Source organism: Gallus gallus, chromosome 1 (genome assembly GCF_016699485.2).
Source record: "Gallus gallus isolate bGalGal1 chromosome 1, bGalGal1.mat.broiler.GRCg7b, whole genome shotgun sequence".
NCBI lineage: Eukaryota > Metazoa > Chordata > Aves > Galliformes > Phasianidae > Gallus > Gallus gallus.
Window position 1 is genome coordinate 84,067,027 of NC_052532.1, and position 15,052 is coordinate 84,082,078.

Here is a 15,052-nt window from a genome sequence, read left to right on the forward strand (position 1 = left end):
GAAACAAGAACAGACTGCATCATGCCCTCCTCACGTGGGTTGTGCTGCAGAGCTGAGACAGGAGAAGAGGAAGATCCTGTGTTGGCAAGGGAGAGGGTTCAGCTGAAACTAACATGCTTTTTGGTGATCCCTCTGCTCTAATGGAGTGTTGAAGCAGGGCTATGATCAGCCTCTCCTTTTCTCATACTGGAATCCCAAGTGGCTATTACTAGTTCCTAACTAACTATTGGAAGCATGAGCTGTCTGTCCTGACCTCCCAGGGCTGGAGACAAAGCTGCCCTAAGAGGCAATTAACGCTGTCGGGCAAGATGAGGGCAGGTTAGCATGGTAAAGGTCATGCACAGAGGGCACCCTGCCCTGACCAAGGGTGATGCTATGTTTGCTTCTCTCTGGAGAGCGGCATTAAGGAGAAGTCAAGCACAGGCCACGTAGGGTAACTCTGTGAAACAGCAGTGCAGAGCTGAATAGCTTTGTTGGCAAGGAAGGATAGAGAGTTTAAGAATCTTTACAATAACTGGCTGATCCTCTGACCTGATTCAAAACCAGGTCTGGTAAGAACGGATGATGATTCAGCCTTGGAGGACTGATTAGTACTCTGCGTGCCCGGATGTGCTGGCCTCAATCGGGTGCTTTGGAGATACCTGCGTGATGGAGAGCTCCTCATATCTGGCACAAATTGAGAGATTTAGGAGGCCACTAGGCTGAAACTGAGTCAGCCACTTACTATTACGGTCAGTACCTGTCAGCCAGAAAGACCTGATGATATTCATACCAAGCTGCTTTTGGCATCCCAGCCTACACGAGCTGGGTCAAGAAGCCACATACATAGAGGTATTTGGAAGCTCTCCTTAGAAAGGCTCCCTGTGCACGTGGATGTCCTCATAATGTGGTCGAATGCTTTTCCTATGTGCCTACAGCTTAGTTCCTTCACTCCTCAGGGTGCTGCAGTTTTTAATAGAAAATTTACCTGCCTCGCTGGTTGCACAGTTTCAGATCTCACTGTCTTTCCCACACAAGGCACAACTACAGGTCTAATGTTGTAGCCAGCAAAGTTCAGTATTGCATTTGCAGTTTATTTTCCCAGATAGTAAATGAGCCATACCAGGAAAAAAAAAAACCCAAAACCAAAACATCCAAACCAAAACAACTCCTGCTGTTGCTTTTTCCTGAATCACTGCACTTAAAGTTTTTCCTGATTGCAGTTGCCTAGAGGGAGGAGAGGGGGAGAAAATGTATTTTCCTCCTTCCTGATAGCTCTATGATTTCCTAGTAGGAGATAAGGTTGGGTCGTGTCATTGATTGCTGTAACTCTGGACATCCCGAGGTAGGTGGGAGGTAGACAGAGGCAGGCTGCCCATTCTGTGGAAGGGGCAGAGCCTCACAGAAGAAAACTAGAGACAAAGCCTACGCAGGTCTGAATCCATACCAGGAAATCACTTTTCTCTTTTCAAGCAGAGCTATTGTGGTGAAGCTGAGCTGTAGTATGAGGCACGAGCAGCTGTTTTTAACACTGAGTTCATTAACACCCTTTTTGATTAAAATGCCAAAACTGTTGGAAGGAAATGGCCACTTTCTCTGGGACCTACTCATCAACATCTCGAGTCCACCAAGAGAGACCTCCAGCAACTAGTCTTGGTGTCTGTGACAGTTCTAAAGGTAGAACATCATTCTGAAAAAGGCTATACACCACCAGACTTCCCCTATATAACCCTATATCACCCTAATATAACAAGCCAATGGGAAATTTCTCCTCATGTCCAGATGACAACCCTCTGTCTCAACAAGGAAGCAGGAAGAGGAAAATGAAATACAGTACACTGGAAAATACTGAATGCAATATTTACCTGTCTAGTTACACCCTCTTTCTTTCAGTATTCTTTACTTCTTCTCCTGCTAGCTAGCTTTCTGCATCAGTTCATTCACAGGAGCACTTGACTTTTGATTTGGGAGCCAGGACTGCAGTATATTCCAGTTCTGCCAAGGTTCACCTGGGAAACTTTTGCACCCTTCTCCTCATTCTTCTTGGGCTTTTATCTCAGCCTGCTGCACACTCTGAATAACCCTGTTCAGCAACCCAGTGTAGCCATGGGCCAGGCACATGCTCTTGAAGGGATTTTCCCACTTGCTCTAAAGACACGGTACATGAGCATCTAGATGCCGCTGTGTTTATATAACTCAGAGAAACGTGGGGTTTAAAACCCACACTACCTCAATTTGTTATGGAAATAAAGCACTCGCTTGCTGGGATAAGGATGCTGTTTGCAGCTTACACCACTTGTTGAGTCAGAGGGAGGAGGAGGAGGAGAGGGTGGGTTAGTGAGTGCACTTCTGTGTCCCAGTTCTTTTGATAATGGTCCTGGACAGCTGTCTGCAGCCTTCCTGATGCACACAGAAACCACTGGGAGACTGCTTTGCCAGGCTGGCTGAAGCTTTCTGGACTGTGGATTCAGAGCAGCACGTGCTTCACAGAGGTATTTATGGTGCCAGGGAGCCAACAGAGCTGGTGAGGGAAGGCACTTCTCCAAAGCTGCATGGAGCAAGCACAAGGCACCTATCCTCTCATCCCTCTGCCAACGTGCTGCCAGCCTGGAAGGAAGCTGTCTCTCACAGAGGCAAGCATGGTGCTCACTGCATACCTGGGCTTCTCCTTCCCTTTCTCCACTGCCCCCCACAGTGGAGCTGTTTTGGAGTCGCACACAGTGCTGGCAGGAGCCCAGCCCAGGTGAGCAGGACCTGTGTGCCCCGGCCAGCCCACAGGGCTCGCACCAGGAACCTGGCACTGGGACACTGAGGAGTATCCACCCCTCCCAGGAAGGGGATTTCTTTTAATACTGCTTCTGTTGTTTGGGAGATTAAGGACATGGTTGAGGCTTGTGGTGTTTTTTCCTCTGGGATCTAATTAGAGAGGAAAAAAAAAGAATCTGAATGGTTGTTAACTCTTCAGAATCCACACTACAGCTACCACATGCTTTGGGAGGTGGTAGGACAAGAAAATACACAGTGACACCTCTTGGAGGTCCCCAGGCAGCCTCTACTGCTACCCTGAACCAGAGGCAATGTGCCAGCACCTGGTTGATGGATGTTACAAATAATCTGAGTGTTTTTATAAAGGGAAGTTTTGCAATATTTGATGTTTTCCTTAAAGATGTAGTCCCCCGTGTCAAGGGGTTGCACAGGTGCTTTGATTGAAGGAAAATGGGATTTGAGCTGTCATGGCTACATCAAAAAGCTTGGAAACATAGCTGCCCTGTACACTAAGGGCATCCATATGCAGAAGGCATAAGAAGTGAGGTCTTTCTGTGTATTCAGTAATACTTCATTTCTAAATGTTGAGGGACCCTTCCTTGACGATTAAACACCTGAGATCAGTATCAGTGCTCACAGGTAACTTTCCTTTGCACAAAGACAGTGGGTTTTTTTTGACATTGACAACACCTTGGTTCTTCTCTTCAGAGAGAGAGTAAGCACTTGGCAATCCCACAACTTCCACTCTGCCTACATCATGAGCAAGAGAGTCTGAGAACACACCAGATATCCAAAAGCAGACCCATAAGTAAAAACATACAAATCGGCTTTGAGGCCACCTACGAAACAGAATGATAGAATCACAGAATTGCAGGAGTTGGAAGGGACCTCAAGAGATCATGGAGTCCAACCCCGCTGCTAAAGCAGGTTCCCTACAATAGGTTGCACAGGCAGGCATCCAGACAGGTCTTGAATATCTCCATAGAAGGAGACTCCACAACCTCTCTGGGCGATCTGCTCCAGTGCTGTCACACTTACTGTAAAGAAGTTATTCCGCATGTTAGTACGGAACTTCCTATGTCCGAGTTTTAGGCCATTACTCCTTGTCCTATCACTGTGCACCACCATGAAGAGCCTGGCCTCATCCATTTGCCTCCCACCTCCCTTTAGATATTTATAAACATTAATCAGATCCCCTCTCAAGTCTTCTTTTCCCCAGGCTGAACAGATCCAGGTTACTCAGTCTTTCCTCATACAGAAGATGCTCCTGCCCCTTTATCATCTTTATGGCCCTCTGCTAGACTCCTTCCAGGAGATTCCTGTCTTTTTTGAACTGGGGAGCCCAGAACTGGACACAGGATTATAAATGTGGCCTCACCGGGGCAGAACCGAGGGGGAGGATCACCTCCCTCAACCTGCTGGCCTTGCTCATGTAATGCATCCCATTATACCATGGGCCTTCTTGACCACAAAGGCACACTGCTGGCTCATGGTCAACCTGTTGTCCATCAGGACCCCCAGGTCCTTCTCTGCAGAGCTCCTCCCCAGCAGGTCAGCCCCTAACCTGTACTCATGCATGCAGTTATTCCTCCCCAGGTGCAAGATTCTGCATTTACTCTTTTTAAACCTCATCAGGTTCCTCCCTGCCCAACTCTCCACTCTGTCCAAATCTTGCTGAATGGCAGCAGAGCCTTCTGGTGTGTCAGCCACTCCTCCCAGCTGTGTATCATGAGCAAACTTGCTGAGGGTGGACTCCATCCTTTCATCCAGTTTGCTGATGAAGATGTTGAACAAGACCAGGCCCGGCACTGACCTCTGGGGAACACCACTAGTTAAAGGGCTCCAACCAGACTCTGTGCCTCTGATGACAACCCTCTGAGCTCTGCCAGTGAGACGCTTCTCAGTCCACCTTGCTGAACCTAGCTAGAAGAAATACTGCTGAAATTCTGTGCAGTATACATCTCTTTTATGGCCACCAGTACCAAATTACTAGCCAACTCACTATTTACTAAACAATGTTATGAACAAAATGTAAACACTGCACAGAGAAGACTGCAGTAAATTAGATTTCTCGTGCACCTGCACTCGGTCCCAACTCCAGCAAGGAGCTGCTAACATTGTAAGCCCTTCCATTAATATAGATGAACATTTAGAAAGAACCAGTTGGCTAGAGAAAAATTTCCTTTGTGTTCCCTTGCAAATTACACTGACATGTAGTATTTGATCTTGCTCTACTCACTGTTCTGGGTAATTTGTCCCACGAGAACACAAAAGGAGCTTCTGATCCCGGGACAGTGGCAGGCCTTCCAGCAAAACAGGCTATGCTATGCTTTTAGGATCACAGACTATGAAACCCCAAGGCATAGTCTGAGGTGTTTTACAGGCTGTTAGTACTACTAATTACTTTTGTTCTCTGGTAGACTTAGACTTCTGGTTATTATTATTATTATTATTATTTTAAAGAGAGAGTAAATCACAATGATACATTTAGGAGTGCTTTACAGTAAGCTTTGATAGAGAACACATACTAATGTACCAGTGATATTTACGGACATTCAGCCAACAGCAGCCACATAAATGATTTCCCATTTTACCATTTCTGAATAATGCAGTCACCTCCTATCTGTTTTCAGATCTCTGCATATACCAGTTTTTAGATAGTTGGGTATCATCTCATAGCATTTTACTTAGCGTGAACTTTGCCTGTTTTGTACTGTATCAAGCTGGACTAGCACAGGCTGACAGGTCCGGCTCTTCTAGCAGATTTCTTGCGGGGTGCCTTTCCCTGGACTAAGGGAAACCAAGTCAGAGAGTCATAAAATCATTATGGTTGGAAAAGATCACGTAGTCCGACCGTCATCCCATCCCCACCATGCCCACTAAAACATCTCTCTCAGTGCCCCATCTACACGGCTCTTGAACACCTCCAGGGATGGTCACTCCACCGCCTCCCTGGGCAGCCTGTGCCACTGCCTCATCACTCTTTCTGAGAAGAATTTTTTCCAAATATCCAGCCTGAAGTCCTTGGAAATCAGAAATAGTAGGGGACTAAAGTTGTTAAATTCAGGATTCATTAATGGCTGACGTTTACAGTGGCCTGTATTTAAATCTTTCAGCCTTGACTGTGAGCTCTTCCAAAGCATGGCCAAAGTGAGTGAGATCCTACCCTCATTCCTGAGAACACGTTACTTAAAATCTGAGTGTTACTTAATCAATCTGAATACACCCAGGAAATTAAATAACTTCTATTATCTTAAAGCACCTTAATTTAGGCAACAGTATCCTCAGCTAATAATACAGGACAAAACTGGAAAGGATGAGGTTAAACTTTTAATTGGTTGTTTACTGTTTCAATCCCAGGCAGCATTTACGTATGGGCTAAACACGGGGGTGGTTTAGGAATAATACAGGGTGTACTGACTGTAAATAGGCTGCAAGTTATGAGCCTGTGAGCAAGCCATGATCTGATGTAATAAATCTCAAGTCAGAAGCTCCTGTGGTCCGTGACATCATGGGTACTTGAAGCTCTATTTATAAGCCCTGCTGTGCACTGTCAAGAGTATTGCCAATTCAGAAATGCCTTCTAATTATAATGTTTAGGATTCTTTTCTTACGGTCCTTCTTAGATGTGGCGACCTATTTCCAGCAAATTTAAAGCAACACAGAGGCAGAACTGCTTGGGGCCACAGTTTGCATGGGGCCAGGCACTTGCATTCCAGGGGACCTGGAAGAGCGGATCACACAGGGTTTGGGTTTGGGCCATCCAGCTGTCACTTTGCTCTTTCAAAAGCAGTTTTTCTTCCCACCTCACTAAAGTAATCTGAAACACTGACAAAGACATATTCGAAGAGCGAAGTGAGGAAAACAAAGAGAGGGTGAATGAAGATAAGATGACCCACCCATACCGCTGCTTGCTGTGGCCTTCAAGGGTCCAATCCTTCTTCTGTTAAAGCACAGAGTAAAATGAGTTTGCCAGCATCTGCTTTGGCTTTGGCACCTCAGGCTGCTCTAATGCAACTGCAAATGTACCTCTGGGGGCTGGGAGAGGTGGTGGGGAACTTCTGCTGGACAATCGCCCTGTGATTTAATTCAATCAGAGGAAGGCACGGGCTGTTGATTTAAAAACAGTGTCCTTGGATAATTAGTGCAATTATGTTTAAACACATTGTTTTGTCTACATCGGTTTGGCTGCACCTTCCCTCAATACAGCTGGTGAAAATGAACATTTCCATGTATTTCTGTGTGCTGGAAGACCAGCCTATGCACTGTGTGTATGTGCACTGTGCTCTTTACAAGGACTGAGCTTGCAGCGGTGCTGCTGATGTCAGCAGCATTGTGAAGCTCCCAGAAGAGGAAGCCCACCTTTCTGGTACAAAGGTATTGGTGCTGCCAGCTGAAAGTACTGGCGAAAGGACAAACAGCAGGTGCCAAAGCGCTAAAAACCAGAATACTTAGGTAAATCCTGTATGAAATGTGCATGATACAATTTCCTCCTGCTTTCAGGATCAACTGATTAATTGTAATGAATTGAATTGTTAGGATAAAGCCCATTTCCTAGAGGCACTTGTAAAGGATTTCCTAAAATAGCCCTCTGGAATTTCCAGGCCTCTTTCATGTCCTCCCAAACACAACTATAAAGCAGCCAAGTGGTCACAAACGGGTTGTCTCCTCCCTTCCCCTGCTGCAGAGGGGTGGAGCGGTGCCCTCCTGACCCGCTTGCTGTCATTGAACTTATGACATGATCCCTCCGTTTCACTGAAAATTATACTGGCATCATACGGGAAGGAAGCACGACTGACTTGTGGCTGCTGTGATAAAGAATCTCCTAATGAGCATTAATGCTGGGGAGAAGCATAGCCAAGGAAGAGTGTCCTGCTCTTGGGCTTGAACTCAGTCCATCTTAGTTTCTGACCATTGCTTCCAGCCAGCACTGATGTCTGGAAGCTAAAGATTCCTGGTGCCCCGTGGTGCTTAGTTCAGTCTTGGTGTTTTCTAAATGCATTCATTCTCATAGCACAGACTGCAATCTCAAGGGCTCTAAACAGAAAGCAAGTGCTTGGACCTGCGAGGCGGGCAGTCAGGAGCCAGGCTAACAGGCTGCAGCCATGCACTGATGACTGGAGACAGTGACCAGGAGCTGCTCCCAGCTGGCAGCGGCTCAGCTTCCTGTGTGACATGAATCATGGATTGGGGCCAGCAACCTGGGAACAAAGTACCCTCAGTACAGCAAACAGAGATGCCAGGGACTGGGTGGCTTAGCAGGAGATGGGCTCTTCTCTGGTTTTTCAGACATAGCCTTCCAGTGCTGGGGCAGTAGCGTCATTCGGGCTTTTTAACTGCTGGGAACACAAGCAGAGGATGGTGTGTCGGAGGCTGTTTGGAAGCAAAACGTTACTGCTGGTTTGCTGATACTGCTCTCCAGTCCTCGTCACAACTCCACTGGAGATTTATGATCCTGAACAGCACCTCCCCCCGACTCAGCAGGGAACCCCTGGAGATGCAGTGACGGCACTGGAAATGAGTGCAGCCCTGCAGACAGAGAGCCCAGCCTCTCGCACCCTCCTCTCCTTTACACATGGACACAGTGTTCCAGCTCTGAACACGAGACTGGGGCCGGGCCGCCTTTAACTTTAAGCAGCCTTCTTATTCTTGTGAGGTACAAGATGCCACACCTAGAGATTTCCGAACAGGAAGAGTTAGGACTTCAAATAAGCAACCTGATATTCAGAGCAGTTGCCTCTCACAGATTCCAAGCCTTTAAAACAAGGTTGTGCAGGGACACAAGGGAAGAGAAAACACTTGGATTAATGAGAGAAGTGAGTAACAATAGACTTAATTAATCAATAACCACACAGACACCCTTCGGAACCGCTGCCAGCCAACTGGAAAGTCTCTCTCTTGTGTAACAAAGTCAAACTCTAAATGCTTTATTGCTCAATGGAGATTTTTTTTTTTTTTTTTTTTTTTTTGGTAAGCCTTAGGTTTGCATTTCATCTGTAATTACCGACCTTTCGTAAACATTGACCCTTTTGTGTGCACTCTGTTTTTTTTTTTTTTTTTTCCCTTCTGGTGAAAGGAGGAGGGAAAACGCCAAATGACATTGAACTGATAAATGAGGTGTAGTGCCTCCGAAACACCTATGGATGACTTCTCCAGAATGGACAGCGTGTCCCAGAACACATGTTTAAACACTGACTCTGAGCTGGTATCTCCCAAGGACATACTCGCTGCATGTGCTCATGAACACGTGCTTGAAAACGTTCATTTCTTTAATTAATTATTTATTTTTTTAATGATAAGAGGCTCTGCTCTTCCAAGGACTATAGAGACATAGTGCAGGAGACAGAATAACTGTCAATTTGAAGTCACAAGATGGCCATAAAAAGGGAGAGGGAACGGTACTGAAGAGACAGTCTAGGCAACACTGAGCAGCACCTACAAACTGGAGCAGAAGTGGATTATCTCAAACCAGAAGACGGTACTCCACTTTCAGGAGTAACTACACCTGCCGGTACATTCAGATGTGCCAAGAAAAAAAAAAAACAACGTCAAAACAGAACAAGAAGAACACTATTTTCAGCCTAATGGGAAAAAGATTGTCCTTCCTGCAAGCCCACCACTCAGTTGAACAAACCAGATGCATACAGCAGGACAGGATTCCCTCCTCACCTGACCTAACGTACTGTCCTCAGTGGGACACTCCAGTTAGTCACCACACACACAGACAAAGAAGATGCACAGACATGGGCTCACTTGAAGAGCAGTTTCCCCATTCCTCTTCACATCTGGACTCTATGTGACAGCACAAGAGATTCCTGGACCTCTCCTCACCTTTTCCAGGTGGATGCTGATCCCTGATCCCTCACAGGTGGCCTGGTGTTTAGGGATCCAGGTGCTGGAATTTTTCAGTCCTTTTCCCAGAGTTCTCAGCAAGTTCAAGAGGAGTAGTTTGCACCGGCCTTGGGCTATATTTGATTCACAGATGCAATGAAAATACGCTTTGTACCTCCTCACCAGTATTTCTGAGTCTGCATGTTTCTTCTGCAAGCTGTTTTGCAGTTGTCAGTGTGCTAAAAACTAAAGCACCTTACTCTACAATACAGATTTGCCACTTCTAAGTCATCTGATGAGGCTTTTAAAATCCAGAACTTCCCCCCACGCTTCTCCATACACACTCATTCTCCCATGTCATGATAAATGTTCTGAATCAGACAGATATTTAACAAACACAGAGAAAATCCCACTGGAAACAAGCACAGATTTATAGAAGTTTTACAGTGATGGTAACTGCTTAGATTCTAATAACTGCATCTAATAAAAAAATCCATCAGCCAAGCACCAAATTTCACAGAGACATCAACACCGTAAGTTATGCGATGAAGAACATTTTACATACTGTGAGACTACAGAAGGGGCAGGGATCAGCAAGGAGAGCAAACTGCAGAAAACCAGAAGTGTATGTGAAAGAATAGTATTTTTTCTTCTTATTTTGTGGTTTTAACACCCCTGTGTTAGTCAGAGTTTGTTGTTGTTTTCTTTTGCCTTCTCCTGTCAACATCCAAGAAGCACCATCGAGTAGACAACTGAATGTGGCCCTGCAGCCCTGCACCAAGCTCGGTCCTTCTGGATTGGTGACTGCAAAGAGCAGATCATTTGGGAGGAGGGCTGAGCAGCTTCCTAATCCAGGTTGTGCAGTTTGCATGGGAAAGGTGGGAAGAAGAAAGCATCCATTTCCCTAAGCCAGGAGCTCTGGACTTGATGTTGCCCTTTATTGTCATTAATCATGTTTAGTGGTCCAAGCACTGCTACTCTAAAGCGAGAAAGGGATGAAAGATGGCCCTAAATGCATTCCTGACACAACAGTGTATTATGGGAAACTTCTGTTCATCCAAGGAACTTGAGAGAAAACAGAGGCCACATGACTCAACTAGTCTCCTGCATTATTCATCTCTGGGCCACACTAAGGCAGAAAGTGCTGATGAACATCTAGACGCTAGGATGGATTTAACTCTGGTCTGTGCATTTCCCATCAGGCTTTGGGCATCTCTGCACTGTGCATGGGATACAGATGCTCACGTTAGTGCTGAGCTGAGCCAAGGCTTCCCTGAACATCACTGCAGCATGCTGCTGTGCTGACGTGCTCGGTTTGAATGCAGTTGCAGAAAGGCTACTTTTAGGCACTGCTGGGCCACAATGTACAGCTTTCAGAACTGAGTGGGATGGGGATGGAGGGAACAGAAGAAAGTAAACAAAAACAAACAGGAAAAAAAAAGAGAAACCAGGTACCAGGGAGCGACAATAGCAGCAAATGGCATCTGAAGATAAACAGCGTAGTTTATAAACAACATAGTTATAAATAATGTAGTTTATCCTTACATAGTCATATCTATGCCAGTAATATCTGCTGAAGGCCGTTATGAAGTACTTTCCTCATTATGCCTTCATAGGTAAGAAGTCACAGCTATCTGCTGTATCTCAGGAGGTTCTTAGACAATAGGATTATCTGTCTAACCGCAGATTAGACAACACAGGGCACAGGGAAGCTGGAATTCAAGCTGCCATCCTTCGCAGGCCAGCAGCCTTAGACACAGCCTCAGTTTTACATCTCCCTACATAAAAAAGTATCCAGAAGGAGTTCCTCCTCCCTCAGCCAGGGTGTTCACCTGGAGCAGCTGTGAGCTCAGCCACAATCTGTTGTGAGCTAGACCAGGACTTGCCAGCTCACACCAACCTGTTCCAACAGCTCATCCTTCCAAGCCATTAACAATGGCAGTGTGACAGAGCCTGCTCCTTTCACCATGGTGAACTTTAGACAGGACTATTCCAAGTTTAATCTTCTCGGAGGAGGCATGTTAATTAGGTTCTATTAACTCAAATAATTTTGACAGAACTGGAGCAACTTCTTACTATCATAAACCAGTTATAAATACCTGTTATCTCAATTAACTTCAGAGGAACTGCACTGAAGTCAATGGGGTTACCATTGCTATGATCAGTGCTAGAGTGCTTCTCTTTATCCCAACAGGTCCTGATTTAATTATTCTCCCTCCTAGTGCTTAACTGGGAGCGTGCAAGTAGTTCAGCTGAATCAGACTATGCCCAGAACAAATACACTTTGTTGGATGGGAGTCACAGTTCTTTTCATCTTCCACAGTCAAGCCTACAGTCTTGCATATTATGCTGGAGAGTTTAAGGTAGGGCTGTGACTCGTGATCTATCACTATTTAGGAACCTCTGTATTTGATAAAAGAAAACTCTTTTTAAAAAATAAGGCAAAACCAAAAGCATCGATACAACAGAAATATAAATTATCAGCAAGTGTCTTGGGATGAAGAGAAGAAAACTAATCAAGGTTAGATCAACCCAGTTCAAGGCAAACGCTGTATTTTTATGTATACAGCGTCAACTCACATGTAGTGTTATTAAGAGAAAATCTACACTTGAGAAAATCTAATGTTTTAATTCAAGCTCAGTGGATACTGTTTAAAAATGTATTGCTTATACCATAGGTTACTGATGATGCAGTTTAAAATCTTCTTTGCCTGTGTTGTTGAGCTTTTCTCTCCGGACACTGGACAAAGAATATAGGCATCTGAATTTCACTAAGTTTCTCTCCTACTCAACCTCTGAAATAGCAAACCCCTTTGGCTATGCCAGGATATTTCCATCAATACCTTTCACTACTATGAGTTTGTATGAGTATGAATCCCACTGGCAGCCCTGAAGCCTTCTACTTAGTGACACGACAAAGCCACTCCCTCCAGTTCTTCCTTTCACAAAAGTGAAGATGAGGAGTGTTACCTCTGTAGCCTATTCCACCCAAGCCCCGCTTCAAAGATACTTCTGGAACTAAAGGGCGTAGTTACACCTATAGAGATATAAAGGTTTTTTTTGCTGTATTTGTTTTACCCAAACATCTTGTTTTCTTTTCCAGAGGGAAGGGGAACCCAATGGAGATGACCATTTACGTTTACTGATAAGGACCTCGCTGATCCCTTCTTTACAATAAAGAAAATATGCTTAGAGTAGCTTTGTTTTTAAAAGACTCCATGAACAGAGACTTCACAGCCTCCAACGCAGCTTCACTGCTTCTTCTCTTCTCTTTTGCAGTATAAATCTACTTCCGATACTTAATCAAAATCTTTTGTTTATGCAAACAGAGCTGCCCTCTATTTGCTGTATAACCCTTCGGCCACGGAAGCAGGGAACAATTAATCCCTGTCCCTTTCAGAACATCATCATCAGATGTTCTGTTTTCTATGTTCCCTCTCAATCTTCTTGTTTCTAAACCCAGAAAACCCAATTCCTTCAATCATTACCATTTTTACCAGGTTTTCTAGACATGTGGCCATTGCCATTACTCACTTCTAATGCCACTTCCATTTGTGTCTCATACACAGAAATGCTAAAGATGAGGAGATGTTTTTTCTCTGATAATAGCAGAGAGCTTCTGCTGAGATATGTCAGAATGTACCACAAACTGGATTAGATTTCCTCCAGCAAAGAAAGCAATTACATATAGGCAAATTTAGTAACTTCTAGAAACTTTCTGGTATTATCATGAGAGTATCTCAGTACCCTGATTTGTCCAGTACACAATTATTAAAATTATCAAGATGAACTGTAACTGTGCACATTATATTACTTATGTTACTCTAACTCTTGGTCTCATTACCTCAGACTTTTTCATCCCCTGGTTGTGTGTCTGATACCTTCTGACTGTCCTGTAGCAATGACTATCCTTCAGTAGGTCCACAAAAAGTCACTTAATCCATTGGGATTTTAGCTTGGTAAGACTGCGGGCATTAAAATGTTTTTCTTAAGTAATGTAATAATGCATCAAATGAGACATCACCTCATAGTATGGATAGCAAAGAGAGTTAATCTGGTATTAGCAAGACTGATGGGAGGAATCCAGGCTGGAGAAGAGTGAAGCAGAACGCTGGCGACAGCAAGTGCTTTGCCTTCTCTGGCACAAACCCAAGAAAGAGGAGCAGCTCATGGAAGTGCCTGTACACCATCCCCATGAAATCACTTGGTAAGCCGGAAGCGGAAGAGGTGAGGTTATGTTCTGCACGCTGATGCCAATCCCTCGGCAGAAATGGCTCTTGGATTCTCTCATTGAACCTCTTTGTTCTCCTCTGATTTTGTGAACAATGTGGTTCTGTTTCTGCCCATGAATGTGACTCCTTATGGCTCACTGTGGTTGTTTTATTCTTTATATAAACCTTAGGAACCAAGGTTGTTTTTTTTTTCTTTCTTCACAGCAGATGAACTTGTCTTTCAAAACTGTCCTGTGGTTCTCCGGCACAGCAGAGATAGTTGGGTCGTGTCCGGATCATTACCATGAAACACCGCCAGGAGGAAAGTTAAGGGAAGTCAGGTTGCTGCATATAGTGCCATACAATGTAGGACAGCTATTTAGGTCCTTCTCCCGTCACAGGGGTTCGCATTGTCATCAGCCTGTTCCCCAGCCTGCCAGCACAAAACCACCAGGTGCGGCAGGCCCGAGCTAAACAAGCGCTGTGTTTATGAACAGCATCTCAGTGAGACGCAGGGAGGGAGCGATCTGTTTCACAACAGACGTGACAAGTCACTCACAGTCAGCAGCATGGCGCACGTTTTTGCAGCATGCCAGCTCCTGAGGCCTCCTGTTCATCCCTGCTAGAGAGGATGGGACAGGGCGTCAAAAATGGACCGTGACGGTCTGGGGAGGTGATTAGGCCATTTAGTGCGATGTGCATACCCACTTAAATATTTTCCTTCCACTCAGCCCTCCTTTCTTACTCTTTCCTGCGATGCTGTGATTCTCCCCCTTCTGCCTGCAAACACAAAGCTCTAGCTGTTGCTTGATCTCATTTCTGTGACATTTCAGGCACTCTTCCTGCTGACTTGTTCCATCTGGTTATTACCCTTTGAGTGAGAAGCAGTTCTGCCTGCATCGCTGTTGAGTCTCCTAGGCTGTGTGCTGAGTGTTTCGGCTCCTCCTCCCTGAACAAGCAGGCTTGAGCAGGTTTATAAATAGGAGTTTTGAAATTAATGAGAAAGGGTGCGGGGGTGAGGAAGAGAGAAACCGTGCCGAAGTCACTTCGGAGGCAGATCCTAACGCTCTTCAGAACGACAGCTTTGCAGGCACAGTGGTAGAGGGACAATTGAAGAGAGGATGGTGAAGCACCGAGAGGGGGAAGGGGTTTACATCTTGGCTCTGCCACAAGTTTTAATATGACATTGGAAAAATCATACCTCCTCTCAGTTCTCCGTGAGCGGGATCCTCCTTCTGCTTCCCTCCCAGCCAACATACTGTAAT

The 15,052-nt window shown here is 45.2% G+C and overlaps 1 protein-coding gene across 1 annotated transcript in view; it reads right to left on the bottom strand.

Moving 5' to 3' along the window:
- The window catches only part of LOC121106658, a 50,510-nt gene that overhangs the window by 22,006 nt on the left and 13,452 nt on the right, over nt 1-15,052 (bottom strand). The window lies entirely within an intron of this gene.